This window comes from Salvia hispanica, chromosome 6 (assembly GCF_023119035.1).
Source record: "Salvia hispanica cultivar TCC Black 2014 chromosome 6, UniMelb_Shisp_WGS_1.0, whole genome shotgun sequence".
Taxonomy (NCBI): domain Eukaryota; kingdom Viridiplantae; phylum Streptophyta; class Magnoliopsida; order Lamiales; family Lamiaceae; genus Salvia; species Salvia hispanica.
The window spans coordinates 33,804,697-33,810,696 of NC_062970.1; positions in this window are offsets into that span (position 1 = coordinate 33,804,697).

The window sequence follows — 6,000 nt, forward strand, 5'->3', positions numbered from 1 at the left end:
ATCTGCGGTTGTCTATGTTACAGTGAAACCTCTCAATGCATCTCCTTTATGTTGCTCCTTTCCCTTGAACAGAATCCCACAATTTGCAGCACCCTTGAGATACCTTAGCAACCACTTCAAGGCAGACCAATACTCCTTTCCATGGTTTGACATAAATCTGCTAGTCACAGACACTGCTTGAGCAATATCAGGGGGGGTGCTTATCATAGCATACATCACACTGCCAATGATATTGGCATAAGGAATGTCCTGCATTTCCTGTTCCTCAATTGCATTTTGTGGACACTGCTCAGTAGACAATTTGTAACGCTGCCTCATGGGCACCCTAACTTCCTTTATGCTGTTCATCTTGAACTTTGAGAGTATTCTAGACACATAATCAGATTGTGTGAGCCAAATTTCTCCTTTTTCTCTATCTCTGATTATAGTCATTCCCAATATCCTTCTAGCTGGCCCAAGATCTTTCATATCAAAAGCTGCACCAAGATCATCTTTCACATTCTGTACTGCTTTCTTTGACATTCCAACCACCAACATATCGTCTAAATAAAGCAAAAGGTATGCCACAACAGCTCCACCTTCTTTCTTAACATACACACACTCATCAAATTTTGATCTGAAAAACCCACTATCAAGCATGTGCATATTAAACTTTTTGTGCCACTGCCTACTTGTCTGCTTGAGCCCATATATGTTTCTCTTTAACAAGCATACTTAATATTCATGCCCTGGTCTTGAGAAGCCCTCAGGTTGAGCCATATAGATGGTTTCCTCTAGGTCTCCATGTAGAAATGCAGTTTTAACATCTAACTGCTCTAACTCTCAATCTCTCTTAGCCACAATTGCTAACAAGATTCTGATCGATGAATGTTTCACAACATGTGAAAAAAACTCATTAAAATCCACACCTTCCTCCTGAGTGAATCCTCGAGCAACAAGCCTAGCTTTAAATCTGACACTTTCAGCATTCTGGCCTTCTATTTTCTTTTTGAATACCCATTTACACCTCACTACCCTTCTTCCTGGAGCTCTTTCAACTAGAACCCAAGTACCATTTTTGAGCAGTGATTCGATTTCCTCTATCATAGCCTTTGATAAGGCTAACTTCATGCATCGGTTATGTGGTGAGAAAACACTTTATTTTGCTGGTCTAACGCAATTTTTAAGCCAGGTGTGTGAAGGAGACGCTAGATCCAGGGAAAGCTGGAGACAATGGACTAGCAGAGGAAATTGAAGGAAAGTGAGCAGAACTGAAGGGAAAAGAATGGCTAGAAGAAGGAAGTCAATAGCTGAGGGCAACAAAGACTATTTATACCTCGCTGGGCCCACTTCAACGCCTATAAATAAAGGAGCATGCATCACACGCCATATACGATTTTTGCTCTTAGCTCACACACTCACACTCACACACACACTTGGTAAATGGGAATTCTGGGATAGCTTAGGGTTTGTAAGGGGTTCATCTTCGGGAAAGTCAGTGTAACACCGTCTTCTCGGAGGGCGAAGAAACAATCTGCTTTTCATTCAGCTTTTCGTACTTTTATTTCGTCGAACTTCATCGTTTTGGAAGTCGATTTGGTTGTTGATGTTACCGATTATCTATGCATTTAGTTTGTTTTTGTCATGTTGGTGTTATCTTGTGTTGATTTATGATTCTGGATTTTCGTTTGAAGTTTTATTTTGGCAGCTGAATATTAATCTCTGTTTTTGGATAATTTTGTGCTTGATCTGGGGAAGAGGTTGTGGATCTGAATTGTTGTTGTTGATCGGTGGTTGTTTGTTGAATCTGAAGCTATAGATATATTTTGGTCGGAGTTTGTGTCGGATGCTTGGATCTGGAGTGGATTTAGCTTCCGAGGTTGGATCTGAACAGGGGAAGAGGTTGTGGATCTGAATTGTTGTTGTTGATCGGTGGTTGTTTGTTGAATCTGAAGCTATAGATATATTTTGGTCGGAGTTTGTGTCGGATGCTTGGATCCGGAGTGGATTTAGCTTCCGAGGTTGGATCTGAACAGGGGAATCAAGTTGTGCATGGGTTTTGAACTCTTTGCTCTCTTTTCAATTTACTCCGTCTAGTAGCCATAGATCTGCTTAGATTTTAATTGTTCTTCGTTTAATTGCTTTTAAACCAGTCTGCTTCATTTCCAATTTACGTTCCATCTCTGTTTTACTGAATTTTTATGCAAATCAATTGGAGAAGATGATGTCGCTGTTAGTTAGTACTTTAGTTAGTTGTTTTCCAGCTTTTCGTCCGTACTTTACCTTTTCAGCAAATGGTCCCCACCGTCAGTTTATTTCCCGGGTCTAGGTAATTTAGAAATAGTTTCTTAGATCTAGTGGTTGTATTGCTTGATTTCCAGTTTACATGCATGATTTCTGTTCCGCCTAGATCTAGTTGTTAGCGTAGCAAATTTTCAATCTCAAGTTAGTTTAATTTCCTCAACCCAAAAATGCGTGGCAACAACCAACCCAAATATAGTCTCAAATCATTGAGCATGTTTAATTATGCATTCATCTCTGTGGGATCGATCCCTACTTCCCTGTGCTAATTTTTAGTATAAGTGGTTGAGGGTTTTTGAAGCAATATCCTGTGTGTCCGACGACCGAGATCTTCCGACGATCCGTGAGTTCCTAGACCTTGTGATCTAGTGGATTCCCTGGACCTAGGAGACTTGTTATTCCTTTCTGTGCACACAGTACTTAGCAAAATACAGGAAAAGGTTGAGCTTCAGCCTTCATCCATTTGTCTTTCTCTTTAGATTGCATAGCCTCTTTGTATGATGAGGGTTCTGCAAAATCCACTTCTTCAGCCACAAATAGAGCAAAATAGAGCATCTCACAATCTGAAAACTTAGCTGGTGGTTTGGAGACCCTCCTGACTCTATCTCTGGCCAACATGTAATCACTAAGATCCTCTGGTGCATCAGGCTGATGGTTAGGTGAGCTAACTGGTATATCAGCTATTGTTTCCTGAGTTTCTGATTCAGACTCTTGAACCTCCACCTCAATCTCATAGGCATTGCTCTCTTTGTTAGGAACAATAGTTGTTGATCTAAAAGGAAGATTTTTCTCCCAAAAGACCACATCTCTGTTTATTAACACCTTCTCATTCCCAGGTTCAATGCACCACAATCTATACCCCTTAACACCAGATTGATAGCCCAACACCACACACCTCAAAGCTCTAGCCTCCAACCATGTTTGGCATGAGCAAAAGCCTTGCAACCAAAATTTCTCAATCTGGAATAATCAGTATGATTCTCATACCATAAGAAATCTGGGATTTTTCCATCAATGCTAGAAGATGGGCATTTATTAATAAGCTTTGATGCAGTAGTTGTTGCCTCTGCCCAAAACCTTTTTTCCATTCCAGCAGTCAAGAGCATACACCTCACTCTCTCCATGATGGTCCTATTTGCCCTCTCAGCCACCCATTTTGTTGGGGTCAATGGGATAGTTCGATGCCTTTTAATCCCTTTAGTTTTACAAAACTCATCAAATTCCTTAGACAGAAATTCAAGACCATTATCGGTTCTTAAACATCCAAGCACACATCCTTTTTCCCTTTCAACCTCAGAACACCATTCCTTGAATTTAGAGAAAGCCTATAATTTATCTTTTAAAATGTACAACCATATTTTCCTAGAGAAATCATCAATAACAGTCATGTAGTATCTTCCACCCCCTACTGATTTCTCTTGAGCCGACCCCCATAAATCACTATGTGCATAGTCTAACGGTTTAGATGAAGTATGTTTACCTTTAGGGTAGGGCAGCTTATTGGATTTCCCCAATACACATTCTTCACTTGGAGCCTGATCTCTGGTCTCAACCCCTTTGATCACTCCTAACTTTGCCAATTCTTGGATGCTTTCTGCAGCTGGGTGGCCAAGTCTTGTATGCCACAATTTGAAATCATCTTCAGTCACAGAATGGCGTTCATCTTGGCCCTTTTCAATAGAAGCCTTCAAGTAATAGAGACTGCCCTTTCTTTCTGCCTGCAACAGTGTTTTCCCTCCTCTGCTAACAACCATCTTACCTCCAACAGTGTGACATCCCTAACCCGAAACATACATTTTTTTGCATATTAGCATATTTTACTGTCATTGCACATTATATTGTCCTTTGTACTATAGAAATATTAAGTATGTCATAGAGGATGTGTCAGTTGATAAGATGATAGTTGAATATATTTATAGAGAATTTTGAATCTAGAATATTTTTAAAATAAATATAATTATATATTATGTGTGAAACATATATTTTTGCCTCAGTATAGTAAAGTTAAATGTGCATGTTAATTACGTGTGTGTGTGTGTGACTGTGACATTATATATATGTGCAAACTTGTATCTAATGCATGGAAATTAAGTGTAGTTCCGTAATAAAAGAAAGTTGATATGTATATACGTTGTTTTATTCTAATACATAACTTTTAAATATCATATATGAATATGTGTAGGCCACTTGTGTGTATATAGAACTGATAAAAACATCACAAGTGTAATGCTAAGAAATACGTGTCGTGTATACACATATCAATATTTTTGATTAGTCTGATGTCGGTTTAATTTTAAAATTTCCACCGATCCTATGAATATATATATATACACGTCTATCAAGGGTTAGTGGTAAGAAGAAAAAAATAATCCAAATAAAGAATCAGTAGAGAAAGAAAGGAATAATAATATTAAAGAAAAAGTAGAGGAAAAGGAAAATTAGTCAAGGGATGGAGAGCCGTGGATTGGAAATCAGAATCAGGAGCTTAGTTATTTGTCATAGTTAGGTGTGTAAAAATCACATTTTTAATTTTATATGTTATATGTGGATGATTGTTATATGTTAAATTGGAGTGAATATTTGAATTATATGATGTAAGCCTAAAATGGTTATATGTTATTTGATTTTGATGGTGTAATATGATGTGGATATGTGATTTGTGCAATAGATATATTTATCTATAGTATTGGAGTTAATTGATGAATTATATGATAGAAATATGTAATTGATGCAATTGATATGTTTGCACATGGTATTGGAATTATTTGAATCATAGAATTAAAGATGATATGTGACAATCTTGTCCTGGATCTGATATCAATGGAAATGAAAATAGACCTATGGGTCATATACAATGATAATAGACATATGGGTCAATACAAAGAGCAAAGAGGGACCTTCGTGGAAAGGTCAAATCAAAGAGGGGCCTTCGTGAAAAGGTCAAAATATGCAAAGAGGGGCCTTCGTGGAAAGGTCAAATCAAAGAGGAACCTTCGTGGAAAGGTCAAATAAATATAAGGGACCTACGGGTCGTGTACAATGGAAATCTCGGGCAGATATCAGGCTTGATCTGTCACAGAATAATGAAAAAGACGGAGAGGCATATGCATATGAATATTAAATTGTTTATGATATTTATTACTTTTGGTGATATATGTTGGTGAAAGAATGTGTTTGATATTTGGAATGTGAAATTAAAGGTGAAAATTTATATGCACTGCATGCCGAGAAAAGGCTCGAGATGGAGAAGAAGGATAGCTGGGATGATCATTAACAAGGGCAAAAAAGTCAAAACTTGAAGGAAGTCTACCCTAAAAGCAAGGGCAAGCCTCCCTATAAAAGAAGCCACTTGGAGAGAGAGAAAAGAGTTCGCCTTTAGAGTTGGTTCCTTAGAGTTCGAGAAAATCCAACCACCACACTTAGTAGAATTCTCTCGAGAAGATCAGTCCTTCAGCATTGTCCAACCTCTCGTTCCTCGCCACGCTATGGTCACTTGACGTCCAAAAGTCTGCCGAGAAGTCATCGATCCACCGTCCGACCCAATTGCCGTAGTAGTATAGCAATATCATCGCCCAAGTGGCCAAACAATCGTTATTTTGCTTTCTAGTTTAATCTTTACTTGTTTTCGCGTTGGTTTTATTGCAAACACTCATCGTTGTTGCCTTTTGAAGTACTTTGTGAAGTTCCAACGCTTTAAAATTTTGAAGTTTCTATTTCGAT